Source organism: Mesoplodon densirostris, chromosome 7 (genome assembly GCF_025265405.1).
Source record: "Mesoplodon densirostris isolate mMesDen1 chromosome 7, mMesDen1 primary haplotype, whole genome shotgun sequence".
NCBI lineage: Eukaryota > Metazoa > Chordata > Mammalia > Artiodactyla > Ziphiidae > Mesoplodon > Mesoplodon densirostris.
Genome location: NC_082667.1, coordinates 88,262,742 through 88,276,956, shown reverse-complemented (window position 1 = coordinate 88,276,956; position 14,215 = coordinate 88,262,742). Strand labels below are relative to the sequence as shown.

Genomic DNA, 14,215 nt, shown 5'->3' with positions numbered 1-14,215 from the left:
TATAGTTAATAAATGTAGAGGGAATGATGGGAATAGAAAATGAACAATCATCAAACACCACAGTAATGGCTGGAGTCAAAAATTATTGATGGATGCTAAAATTAGTATGGGAAAATTAAACAAGAAGCAGAATATTTGAACAATCTCAAATAATTACAAAGGGAAAAATAGTGATTTTGCAGCTATCATTATAACGAAGTCATCAAAGTTAGCATCCCCAGTAGTGAGACATACAGATTTGTTTGTACCTCTAATATGTACTGAAAATGGCATAATATCTCTCCTGAAGTGTTCTTGTCAAGAAATACATATCCTCAGTCTAACCATGAGAAAATATCAAACAAACCCTATTTGAGAAAAATTCTACAAAATGACTGGCTAAGATTTTCCTTTAGTTCAAGGTCATAACAGACAAAAAAGACTAAGGAACTATCCTAGATTAGAGAAGAATGGGGAGATATGACAAGCAAATGCAATAAGGGATCCTAGATTTGAATCTGGACCGCAAGACAATAGGCAATATTTGAATACGAGTCTATAAATCATTAGTAGCATTGTGACAATGTAAACTTTCTGCTTTCAATAATTATACTCTAGTAATATAAAATGTTAACATTTGGGGAAGCTGAGTAAAGGGTATATGGGAACTCATACTGCTATGTTTTAAGTTTTTTGATAAATAAGATTTGATAACACAGTTTTATAAAACCTTAGTTTGGACATTTCTGAACCTCTTTTTTGTTTCCGTATGGAAGAAAGTTGCTTGTTTAGGGATAATACTAAATCAATGGGGGTAAGATTTACACAGGACCAACCCTAACATTCATAGTGTGTGGCGCAGGAAACAACTTTGAATGGCCATTTCAAGGAACAATATACTTAAGTGTATACAATGAGTAAAATGGATGAACTACACAAATTAATGAGTTGAAAAACCATAGAATCATAGAATTTTCTCACTGTAAAGGCTCTTACTTTCATAACTTTTCAGAACTTTTCAGTTCCTATGGGTAAATACCAAAGAGCAGGATTACTAGATCACTGTATGGTAAAAGTACGTTTATTTTGTAAGAAACTGCCAAGTATCCCGCTAGCCACAAATGAGAATTCCAATTGTTCTGCATCATCACCAACTTCGGTATTTCAGTTTTGGGATTTTAGCCATTTAAATAGGTGTGTAGTGGTATCTCATTATCGTTCTAATTCAAAATTCACTGATGACATGGAATGTGTAGCATCTTTTCATATGCTTATTTGCCATGTGTCTATTTTCTTTGTTTAACCATAGTAGTTTTGTTGTTTTTTTTTTAACCTAGGCCTGCTAACTCTTGTCCTCCTATGTCTATTTATGTTGTCTTTTTTCTTTCTTTCTTTTTTTGAACTTTTGATCATTTAGTCTTTTTCCTGGTTATGTCCAATTATTTTTTATACTAAAATTGGGCTTAACTTATTTTAGGAAACTATAAAGATACCTCCACATTCTGGATGTTGTTATCTTTCTCTTGAAAAGATTTACTTTGGCCCATGACAGACAGTTACTATAGGGACTGGTAACCTTAGTCCATTCTCAGTTTGAGCTCATTCAAAGCCGTTTTTCAGTCTGTGTGAAGGTTGGTCTATTCCTGTCTTGTCCTTCCTCTACGGGTGTTGCCCTTTGGGGTTACCATGTGAAAGTTTGGATTCTCCCTATTCCCAACTACCCTTGTATTTGTTAGGCTTTAAATGTAATGGTTCCCGCAGCCCTGTGAGACTAAAGATACACTTAGCTTGTCATTCCACTAGTTGTTGCCTTTAGCCTGAGCTGTTGCCCATTGGCTTCTGTGGTTAGAGTCTTTTGAACTCCTTGGCTTTTCAGTTCCTAGGCTGTAAGATTTGAATCAGCAAATGCCCAAAGTAGAAAAGCTGCACCAAATGTCAAGCTTGCGTCTGTGTTTCCCTTCTCTCCACAACTTGGCCCACGTCTTGGTGTCTCTCTAACATTCAGATGGCAGCGAACAGATGTTTTCTTACTTTATCCAGCTTTTCTAAAATTTCTTTAGACTTCACCTGATCTTACGTTATTATTGAACTATCAACTCAATTACCCCTAGGAAGAAAATTTACAATTTTATGTTTTATTTTTTTATTTTCTATATTACCTCAGTTTCTGTAGAGACCTTTTACCTCACTGTTCGGTCTAGTTCCTGTGTTAGCAGTAAGATGGAGATAAGGTGGAGACTAAGAATACTGGGGGGAAATCACTGATGAATGATATGTCTCGCTCTTTTTGTTTTTCCTCTCCTTATTTATTACTCTGGCAGCCTACACCTGCCTTTCTTCATTTGACCCAGTTGCCCAGATAAGAAACCCACTCTGGTAAAGACCAGACTTTACTCTCATAAATGTCTGCATGTTAGGATTAGCTAGATGATGAACACCATGCCAGAGTTCTTTGGGTGAGACTTTTGCAGACTTTTGTTAGCCCTTTAGTTTGCCTCTTGCCAACGCTGCTCAGATTGTTGAGGTTTTCTAAGATTCTGTAGGTCAAACCTCTCTACCTGCATACCAGATGAGCCCTTCTCTCTTTCCTGACTTCACTTGTGGGAGGTTAGCCCTCGGTTCTTCTTTTTCCCCCATCCAATCATAATTGTTCATGAATTCCAAAAGGCCCTCAAAGTATCTGTCGTCCCTTTCTCTCTTCTCTTTTTTATCAACACTGTTAAATATTAACCATATATTTGCATACCTCTTTCTTACTTACAGTGGAATATTGGAAGGCTCGATCATTAAGTGTGAGCTCCACCAAACTAGGACTCATACAACACTCTCCTCCAGGCCAAAACTTTTGATATCCACTGGGGTTTTTTTTTGTTTTTTTTTTTTTTGCGGTACACGGGCCTCTCACTGTTGTGGCCTCTCCCGCTGCGGAGCACAGGCTCCGGACGCACAGGCTCCACAGCCATGGCTCACAGGCCCAGCCGCTCCGCGGCATGTGGGATCCTCCCGGACCGGGTCATGAACCCGTGTCCCCTGCATCGGCCGGCGGACTCTCAACCACTGCGCCACCAGGGAAGCCCTCCACTGGGTTTTTTTAATACTATCTTATATGTATCTAAATTTGTAAGGATTTAGTTAATGCCTGAGTTATGTGACAATAAGAAATCAGTCAAATCAGCACTACAGAAGTGCAGCTTAGACCTAGGGACCAGAACCAAGGACCACAAAAACCTGTTAACCAATAAGTTTCACTTGTACTTCATGTTTAACAACTGCTGAGGGTGAATGGGAAGTGAGGGAAAAAGAGTTTAACTTCATATCACAGAAACTTGCACTAAAATGAAGAGGAAAATGACCCAGTTCCTGGTTCAAGTCACTGTAATCTGCTTCAATAAATAATAACAGCACACAAGGAAAACAAACACTATATGATAGGAACAATGGATAATTAATTACCAGATCAGGGAGGACAGATTACACTTGCTATGGGATTTCATTAAAGAAGGATTCCAAAAAGTACTGGCTTCTTCTGAGAAGACTTCTCAGAACAGGTAGCATTTAAACTGAGTCTTGAACAAGTATATAGAGGGTAGGGAACAGGCCTTCCGGGCAGGGAACAGGCACAGTGTCAGGAATGGCACAAAGGGCTTCTGGAATAGGGGACAAAAAAAAAAGAAAAGCTGAACACAGGAGTGCTACATGTTGGGGAATATGCGGGAAGGCTGGCTGAGGTTGGTTAAATGAAACATAATTAGACGGAAGAGAAAGTAGGTGCAAAGACACATGGAAGACTGTAGAAAGCCCCTGAAGATGGAGGTCAGCATAATAATATGAAGAACTCAGTGGTACTTTGACACTGTATGAATGTCTAGGTTTAAAAAAATCAGGAAAACACAATAAAAGAATAAACTACTGATATAATGATATGTAACCAGAGGCCAGATACCAAAGAATACACACTGTGTGTTTCCACGTATGTCATATATGGTGATAGAGGTCAGCTTAGGTGTTGCCCTGGGAGAGTATGGAACAGAAAGAAGTAACAGAGAACCGTGTAGGGTGTTAGAAATATTTTATAATATCTTGATCTGGTGTTGGATACATGGGTGCATAGAGATGTAAAAATTCAGTTATTAGCCATGCAGTTAACCTACTAGAGTTTTTTTAATATATGCGTACATTAAAAAAAAACTCTAGTAGGTTAATTAGGTTGTCAGTTGTGTGAAGTAAATTTTGGTCAAGGAATAGCCAAGGTAGTAATGCAGTAAGAAGTTATAAATGTACTCACTGTGCTCTAGAATGTCACAACTGGAATACAAGAAATATGTGTAAGAAAAAAGACAAATATTCAATATTGATGGTTGGATGAGCTGAATAAGTTAGATCACTCTACTTTCAATTTAAGAACTTGGCCAGTGTTTGGATACCTTCGAACAAAGAAAAAAAAGAAATACAATTTTTATTACTCATATGCTATGTATCAATCCCTGACTTCTATTTTGACACATATAAACATGGGAAATATTGCACCTTGTAACTGAGACAATGAAGATGAGTGAGGTAGCTGGTTTTGACACTAGAGGCTGAGAAAACCATCAGCTCATAATTGTAAGAAGTCTGAAGTCGGAGGAAAAGAATCAAGAGGAAATAGTGGTAAGTGCCAGGAGCTTCTGGAAACTACATCAGAGATGAAGACTCCAGGATTGTTGAGCTTTCTAAGAGTCCCAATAACTCAGATAAAAACAGAGGGCTTAAAACTGAATCCTGGGGATACATGTATGCATATAGCTGATTCACTTTGTTACACAGCAGAAACTAACACAACACTGTAAAGCAATTATACTCCAATAAAGATGTAAAAAAAAAAAACTGACTCCTGCAAAGTAACAATTGTTACGACAAACAGTAAAGAATTATAAGAAAAATACTCACATGCCTGTCCCAACAAAGAAATATCCTAAACTCCATCTCACCATTTCTCCGATTGGCCTTTCACAAAATACAGTCCCATCAGCTGAATATAGGTTTGTCAAGTAACTGTGAGTAAGACTGAATTAAACAAAAATAAATCAATTCCTTCCTCCAAAACTTTCCAGAGTATGTAATGAAACAAAGTGAAACTTGAATTTCATGTCAGGATGTAGAGTACAGTTCTTCCCAAATGCTTCTGTCTTGTAACTACATTAACATCATCTAAAACCAGTGTTCTGCAGGACAGAGATTGTGAAACGCTGCTCTCATCGTGTAAGATATCAAGTCTTTCTGAAAATCCATTCTTCCTTCTGCCCTTTCTCCTGTTGTCCCTGTCACCTGGAATGTCTGTCCTAAGCTCCACCTGCCAAAACCCTACCCATTTTTAGGATCCAAGAGATAATAAAAGGCTTACATTACTGAAAGGCAGAGAAAGAAATCCCTTCCTAGGGATCTACATTTCCTTCCTAGGGAAAAGAAAAATTGTAAAGTATACCACAGTGACCTTAAGTCTATGAATGTAACTATGTTGTGTTACTTGGAGTTCTGTAAAAGTCAATGTGCTACAATATACATGGATATGAATATTTGATCTCTTACAAGTAGAACTTGCTGATAACTTTCATCATGAGCGAGGTTAATGATTAAGTGAGCCATTGTATTTGGCTCAGCCCTTATAACTAGGGAATATTAAAATTGGAAAGGTCCCTAGATATTAGCAAATCTATCCACCTCATATTCTAAGTAAGGAAACTGAGACCTTCATAGATTGGATACTTATATTAACAAAGGAAAAGGATATAGGATTGGCAGACCTACCTTTTAGATTAAGAATTTTGAGATTTTTATAGACTACTAGGACATTATGTCCACTGATATTGAGACAATGTGTTTCTTTTATTAATTAATTTATTTATTTTTGGCTGTGTTGGGTCTTCATTTCTGTGCTAGGGCTTTCTCTAGCTGCGGCAAGCGGGGGCCACTCTTCATGGCAGCGCGCGGGCCTCTCACTGCTGCGGCCTCTCTCGTTGTGGAGCACAGGCTCCGGACACACAGGCTCAGCGGCCATGGCTCACTAGGCCCAGCTGCTCCGCGGCATGTGGGATCCCCCCAGACCAGGGCTCGAACCCGTGTCCCCTGCATTAGCAGGCAGACTCCCAACCACTGCGCCACCAGGGAAGCCCCGACAATGTGTTTCTTAGTCATCATTTCCTATTGCACTGACCAAGCGAGGTGCCAGTCAGTAGTTGTACAAAGGGAAAAAGAAAACTTTAGAAACTCCCAATTTATATACACAGGGAAATTCATCATTCATGTTATTTAAGCTAACTGGATGCAGTTTACCAGCTACATTGAGGAATGGTGAAGTGAAGTGTCTTTACAATTAACATGTTAGTGTGTGTCCTGACCTCCCTGGTGTTCAAGTGAGTTAACGGTTAGCACTCAACTAGGCACTTAAGAGTCCATTATAAATCTGGACTAAACATTTATTTGTGGCATCTTTATTCTTCTTTGGTGCCCTTAGGCAGAATTAGCCCTCTTATGTTTTGATAAATTCAAGTATTAAACAGGGCTAAGGTTTCACAAGTTCTTTGGCCTAAACATGGGGGTAAGGGAGACCAATGAGCTGGAGTACTTCTAGATTTAAGAATGGTCAGATTGAGGAAGAAGAGTCTTATGCCAGAGGTGAAAGAAGACTGATTATAATTACCTATTTTTAAAAATTCCAACCCTTTTCAATGTTCTAAAGTGATCAGGAAGTACATGGGTATGCTAGGAAGTAAGGGAGTCAAGCAAGAATATTCTCTAAGAGTTTGTGGATGGCAATGAAGAGGAAAGGAAGATAGAGACAATCCTGGAAAAGGTTTTGGTTGGCCATAATAATGAAGTCAGAAGGAGAAGAAGAAGAAGAAGAATGACACATGCAATGGGAAAGAAAAAGCAAGAATAGAGAAGCAAAAGGGAGAGTAGAAAAATGAGACAAATTTGGAGAAGGAAATGAGGAAGAAAACTGGGTGAAAGAAGGAAGCACTGATGGTAGACCACCTGACACTCAAATATTAACACGATGCACATTTAAGATGTGTCATCAACGGCCATGGTCATTACCCTCAAATAGTTTACAGTATGTGTTTCAGAGACATTTATAAATTGAAAATGCCATTAAAATAAGTGCCAGGGTATAAGTATTCATGGAATTGTATGGGAGAATAAAAAGTCCCCCATCAAAGAGCCTTCTGAGACATCGGAAAAAAAGGAAAAACCTAAAAAGCATAAGACTCTTCCTATTTTCCTTTCCAATGATACATCCCAATCTTGATGATCAATCAGCGATTTAAATATCAACTATAAACAGTATTTTATGAGCTGCTATGCAGTATACTATACTAGAGCAATAGAACAGAGAGGACCTCAAACCCTCTGTTCCCTCAAATTGAAAGGCACGCTTCCTGACCTCTCCAGACCACTACTGGACACAGGGAACACACACTAATGTTTCAGGACCCCAACCAGCAGTCACCTGCTTAGTGATTACTTCCATGACACACCCTCACTAACACCACTGACTTTCCTGCTCCTACGGGACATGACATATATTTCCTATTTTAACACATACCACAGTGCATTATGATTGCAGGTAGATGTTCTAACAACTTAAAAGAGAATGATGACTTTTTTGCTCTTTACATCTTGTTATTTCCCTACTCATAATATTTCTTGAAGAGAAACCATAAAAATATAAACAAACACAAAAAACAGATAATATACAAAACGTGTGCTTTGCACCTTAACACAAACTTAAGTAAAATGAGTTCTGACAGTATCCAGCATGACAAACTTCCATGGTACAAATGAGAATGGACCAAGGTTTGAGCAGGTACAGGAGACAATCCACGCATGAACACCATCAAGGAAAGGTAGACAGGAAGTAACATGGTGTGTAGGAAATCACGAGACCAGTCTGATGGGAAGACACTTAAACAAGACTGAAACTCACTTTCTAAACCTCCAGCTCCAATTGGACAATTCACAAGACACAGGTGCACCAAAGTGGCCAAATATTCAATCCCTTTAATGAGGAGTAACAGTTTAAAATTTTATTGCTTTAGTTTGCCCAAAAGCAACTATCAAATGTTGGCAGGACACAATGAAGGCTTACCTTTGTTAACATAGTTAAGTCTCTCTCTCTCACAACTAGCCCACTTGGCTCCACGTTCCTTAGCGCACCCGATGCACTTACACAGCATTGATGGGCTTTACACAACTGGAAGGCCACATCTTTATTTCTTATTGCAGGAACACAACATCTGGAAACTTTATTTCTATCGGAAGCTAAAGCAAAATTATTGTAAAATGAGTCATTTAAACCATACATTTTATCACCGTTAAAAAGCATCTGCTCTGTGCTAAGGATTAGAAATGACTCCTGTCCTTAAAGTCTCATTAAGGAGGAAGATCTATAAACTCAAAATTTCAATTACATGAGATAAAGAACCATAACCTTTAAGCACAGAAGTGCCTATGGAGGCCAAAAGTTATATCTAAGTGACGGCTTCATGATAACCCTGAAGTACAGTCTAGAAAGATGAGGCTATGCAGAGTTGGAGTAGGAGGTGCATTAACTGCACAGGGAGCAGCTGTGCAAAGACACTCAAGCCTGACACCTGCTGGGCACTGTAAATACTGCAGGTGGGGATGACTAAAGAACAGGGGTCCAAGAGTGAGAAGAGACAGAAATAAAAATAGAGATGTTGGCCCAAGCAAGCCTGGGAGAGAGCATGGCTTGTATCCCACAGGTGATGAGGCCTGGGGCTACCACTGGCTGAGTAAGGGTGCCTCCGCTGATTAGAAAAAGGCGCCCCGCTGCTGAAGGACCAATTAGATAAAGGGAGTGATCACAAAAAGCTCCCCTTCCTCAGGGCCAAAGAGCCCCAGGAGGCTTGGCAAAGCACAGTTCAGATTACAGGCCTCTGTGCAGAGCACACGCTGGGCGGCTAGTATGCACTCTGTGTGGGCAAGCCATTAGCAGCATTATTTTAGGCATATCTTGTCGTGTTAGAAGGTCACTCAACCCGAGTAGGCAGATGAACTTAGAGGAACTGAGACCAGGGGCCGCGAAACCACCCAGGAGTTTCTGCCATAGTCTGGGCAAAATGTAATGTGGATGAAGAAGCAAATTTAGGAGGAGGCCAAAATTTACAAGCTAGACCCACTGGATGAAAGTCATAAAGAAAGTTCAGTGAAGGAATTCTGAAGAGAATGGGCTCTGCATTTTTCTTACAATCAATGTAAAATATTAGGCAAAATTAAGTACAGTGGCTTTTAAGGTCCCTTCCAGCTCTAACTTCTTTTGATTTCTAACTTATTACTCTGGTTAAGTAAAGTCCCTTCAGAGGTACAGAACAGTTCCTACACCTGAATGGGATGCAAAGAATAATCTGACTTCTCTTCACCAGGGGATGAGTTGAACTGTCCTTGCAGAAGAGGTAACACGTGGTGAGAACCCCAGATCCTAGAAAAGGGCCAGGCACACGATAAGTATTCTGCTTTTAGAAAACAAATGAACAATCATTTCCTCTCCTAGATCCTCACACCCTTTCTCTGCTGGCTGCTTTCTTTCAGCTTATAAACTTCCTCAGTATACCCACTTAAAAAGCCCTCAGACCTATGATTCTTTGGATCTTCTTGTGGGTAACCTAAGTCTCTCTCATGCCTTCAAACACCTCTCCTCCCCAAAAGCCCAGATCTGAACCTTGGGCCCAGACCTGTCTACCAGGCCCCTCTAAAGCACTGAAGATGAAGTAAGATCCTCTCCCCACCCCCAATACCTTCCTACTGTGCTCTGTATCTCTCAAAAAGATGCAGCTGTAAACTGTCACCCACGCTTGCTGCCCTCCCTTTTCTAACTGGTCACCAGGCCCCACCCATTCTCTCTCAGATCTGCAAAATCCAGTCCAACCTTTTATAACTTAAGTGGGAACCTTAGATTACAATTCACCCTGCACCCAATCAAGTGCCTTGCACATGGAGGTCCGAGTAAGTCTCTAAACCAGAAGTCCATCTCACTGTTCTTCAGGGTTTCCCACAGCCTTCAGGATAAACATCTAAACTTCTGACAGGACAAACAAGGCCCCCTTCTCTTGGGCCCCACTAAGTTTCCAGTATCAACTCTCATTTCTTTCCCAAACCCTGAGTTCCAGTCCTATACCTTAGTTTTGCCATATTTTCTTATATTTCTCAAACTTTGACACACACTGCTCCCTCCTGCCACCCCAGTAGCTTCTACATATCCTTAGAAAGGATGGCACCTCCTCCAAGAAGCCTACCCTGAACTTTCCCTTCCAAGATTCTGTGCTCTGCAAAGGGGAAAGGTGGGAGGGAGGGATACATTAGGACTTTGGTGTTAACATAGACACACGACTCTATATCAAATAGATCATCAACAAGGACCTACTGCACAGCACAGGGAACGCTACTCCATTGCCTGGAACAAACTGTGCGGGAAAAGAATCTGAAAAGGAATGGATACATGTATAACGGAATCACTTTACTGTACACCTGAAACTAACACAATATTGTACATCAACTATCCTCCAATAGAAAATAAAAATTAAATTAAAGAAAAAAGAGATTCTGTGTTCTATAGCACCAGAACTCACTTCTTCCAGAGCACTGACTACTGTGCTTGTGTTTACTTGCTGCCCAGTAGAAGGGAAGATTACCTAGGGCAGAAGCATCGTCTCTAGCAGCCCTTGGTTCTGACAACTCATTCAAGTGCCAGGATACTTTACACACATAACCTGCTTAATTAATTCTAAGAACCCACAGAAAGAGTGGTTATTAATGTCATTTTACAAGTGTGGGGATTGCAGTTCAAAAGTAACCTGCCCAGGCCACAGACAGCATAAGCCCTGGAATTCAAACCCTAAGCTGCCTTCACACCAGTGCTCTTTCCACTATATGATACGACTACTGAAAAACAGATTTTTTTTTCCTGAGCCCTGTTTTAATGGAAAGGAAATGAAGCTGGGATATACCAATTTCCTAATCGCTTTGGCGTGTACCAGGCAAAGTCGTTCAACAGACCAGGTAATATCTGTGGAACAATTAACGATGCTCCAAACTGTCCTAAGTGTTCTACATTGTAGGGTCTACAAGCATTAACACAGTTCGACCTTGTAACCTCCAGAGAGAGTGAGTCCTGTTCAGCCCATGCTACAGATGAGAATACTGAGACCTAGAAGCCTTAGAGCACTCGGCCGGGGTCACCGAGCCGGCAGGAGTCCTAGGCCACACGCCCCATCTAGCGCACGCATACCCGGACACTGGGCACCGGTTCTAGTGCCCACCCTCCACCTTGCACCATCTAAAACCCCGCTTCGCAGCGCCCACACAAGAGCCCCTGGAAGCGGGAAGTACAAAGCTGTCTCAAACAGATGAACCAGTTTGCAGGGCAGAAGTTGAGACACGGATGTAGAGAACAAACATATGGACACCAAGGGAGGAAAGCCGTGGTGGGTGGGGATGGTGGTGTGCTGAACTGGGCGACTCGGATTGACGTGTATACACTGATGTGTATAAAATTGATGACTAATAAGAACATGCTGTATAAAAAAATAAAATAAAATTCAAAAATCAAAAAAAAAAAAAAGGAATACTGTCTATTGTCCTCCGCGCCCCCTGGAACACTCACTGTAAATATCCAGGAGGTGCTTGCAGAATGAATGAATCCATGAACAAACAAGCTCACTCATTTCAAACGTGCAGTCACATGCGAAATCTGACCTTCTGAGAAGTTAAGCTTCTGGAAGGAGCCCATTTTCTTAATGTATTCAGCATCGAGTCATCACAAAATATGAACTCTTATAAAGTACTGGCCCCTCACTTCCCATGAGAAAGCAAAATTCCTCAGCAGGGAAATGGGAGGGTAGCAGACATTACCCGCAAAGCTTTAGGAAGGCTGCGGCTCGCTGAGCACGTCACTAGGGCCCCTGACCGCCTGCCTGGTAGTAGGACAGACACACCAGGAATGGCTGCTGACCGGCACAAAGAGCGCCCGGCCAGGCAGGCAGCACACCCCGCACCCTGCCAAGCGAGGTCCGGCCAGCAAGGGAAAGACGCTCTCCACTGCAGAACCGCCCACCACTAGACAGCCAGGTCCCGCCAGGGCCTGGACACACGAGGCCTTCCTTACAGGGGTTACACATCTGTGGCCTCGCTCTGCCTCGAAGAAAAGACAGTGACGGGGACAACGTGACCATCTCCAGATGAACTTTCAACTTCGTTTCAAGTGCCTGGGTGCTGGGTCACAGTGGATTTCTAAACTCTTCCAATATTCAAAAATACCAATTTCTAAGATGCAGAAGGGTTGTTAAACATACACTTAGCACAGACCCCAGTCCCACTCCTGAGTATTTTCTCAAGTGAGGTAAAAACCCAAGTTCACATGGAAACCTGCCCTGGGATGTTTACAGCAGCTTTATTCCTGATCCCCTCAAAACTGGAAACATCCCACAAGTCCTGCCACCCGCACGCGAATGGACAAACGGAAAATGGAATACAACACAGCCAGAAAAAGGAGTGGCTTATCATACCAGCAACAACAGGGATGACGGACTTCCCTGGTGGTCCAGTGGCTAAGACTCCACACTCCCAATGCAAGGGGCCCGGGGTCCATCCCTGCTCAGGGAACTAGATCCCCCACGCCGCAACTAAAACATACTGCACACGGCAATGACGATCCCATGTGCCGCAACAAGACCCAGCACAGCCAAGTAAATAACTACCTAAATAAATATTTAAAACAACAACAAAAAACAAACCCGGGAGGAATCTCGCATAGGTTTTGCTGAGCCAAAGCAGCCAGAATCAAAAAGCTACATGCTGTTGTTCCGTTTATCTGACTTTCTGGAAAAGCCAAAACCTTAGGGACGGAGAGGAGATTAGTGGCCAAGAGGCTAGAGGCACCCTGGCGCCAAAGGGCAGCAAATGGGATGACAGGATTGCTCTGCCGCCTGATGGCGATCAAAACTCCTACAACTGTGCACTACAAGTGAACTATGCTTCACGGCTACTAAGGATACACAAATTAGTACATTTTGAAAAATGTGCCCGTGCATGACAAGTGCAGTAAGAGGGGCGGGGAGGCGAGGCAAGTGGATCAGCTGGAGTTCTGAAGGTTCTCCCCACTTGCAGTTTCCCTCCCCTGGCATGTCTCCCCGCCCGGCCCACTGCTGCTCAGGCCGCCCACCCGGGCCGCCTGGAGTTACCCAACCGGAAAAGCCAGAGCCCAGGCTCAGCCGCGCCTCCACGCACAGGAAGGGCAAAAATAGAAAGCGCCAGTGCGCAGTGGAGGGCTGGAAACCCTCGGACCTCAGATAACTGCGGAGAACCGGGTCTCGGAGTCAACATCGGCTCCAGGCGGTCCCAGCGTCCCGACCCCGGCCGCGACACACTTTCCACAAAACTGACACACACGCGCGGGTCGCGCGGGCTTCCCCGCCGGGTCGCCTGGAGGCCGGTCCCCCGCAAGCTGAGCGCACGAAAGGGCGCCCCAAAGGCGCCGGCCCAAGCCGCCCGCTGCGCTTTCCCTCCGGAAGGTGGGCTGCGGGGCCCAAGCGTAAACCCTGAGACAAGGTACACGCGCACCACGCCGCCACAGGAGACGAGGGGCCGGGCGCCCACCTGGCCGGACACCCTGTATTTCTGGAATCACCGGACTTGTGTGTAAATTTCCCTTTGGCGTGTCATTTTCCAAAGGCCACTCAAGATCACGCCTCCTCTCCAAGTGTCCTGCCAGCCCACCCACTCAAGATCAGAGGGACAAAATGCCTAACTAAAACAAAACAAAACAGAAACACAAAAAACTGGAGAGAGGGAGGAAAGGGTGCCCTCAAAAAAAAAAAAAAAAAAACCTAAGCACGTTGACAGCGCTAAGAATAAACTACCAGGCAAAAGAAACCCTACATGTCAAATCCTAAAGTACAGAAGGGCAAGCCCGCCGGCAGTCCAGGCCCGGGGAGACCGGGGTCCCCAGCCCTGCAGAGCCAACCGAAGACCGGCTCGGGCGCCCCTCAGAAGCCCGGGGTCCCCGCGGCCGAGTCTGCGCCCCCGGCCGGCGCCGGCTCCCCTCTGCCCACCCTGCGCGCGGGGGCTGGAAAAGGCCGCGGAGAACCACGGCGGGGCGGGAAGGGGGGCTCCAAAGAAGGTCTGGCGACTCGAGTCGCTCCGTTTCTCGGTGGGCTCAGCGCGCGCCGTGGGGGAAGAG

The 14,215-nt window shown here is 43.3% G+C and overlaps 1 protein-coding gene across 2 annotated transcripts in view; it reads right to left on the bottom strand.

The window, feature by feature from the left end:
- LOC132493270 (forkhead-associated domain-containing protein 1-like) overlaps positions 1-14,215 on the bottom strand; it is a 146,020-nt gene that overhangs the window by 131,755 nt on the left and 50 nt on the right. The gene's annotated exons all lie outside the window — the stretch shown is intronic.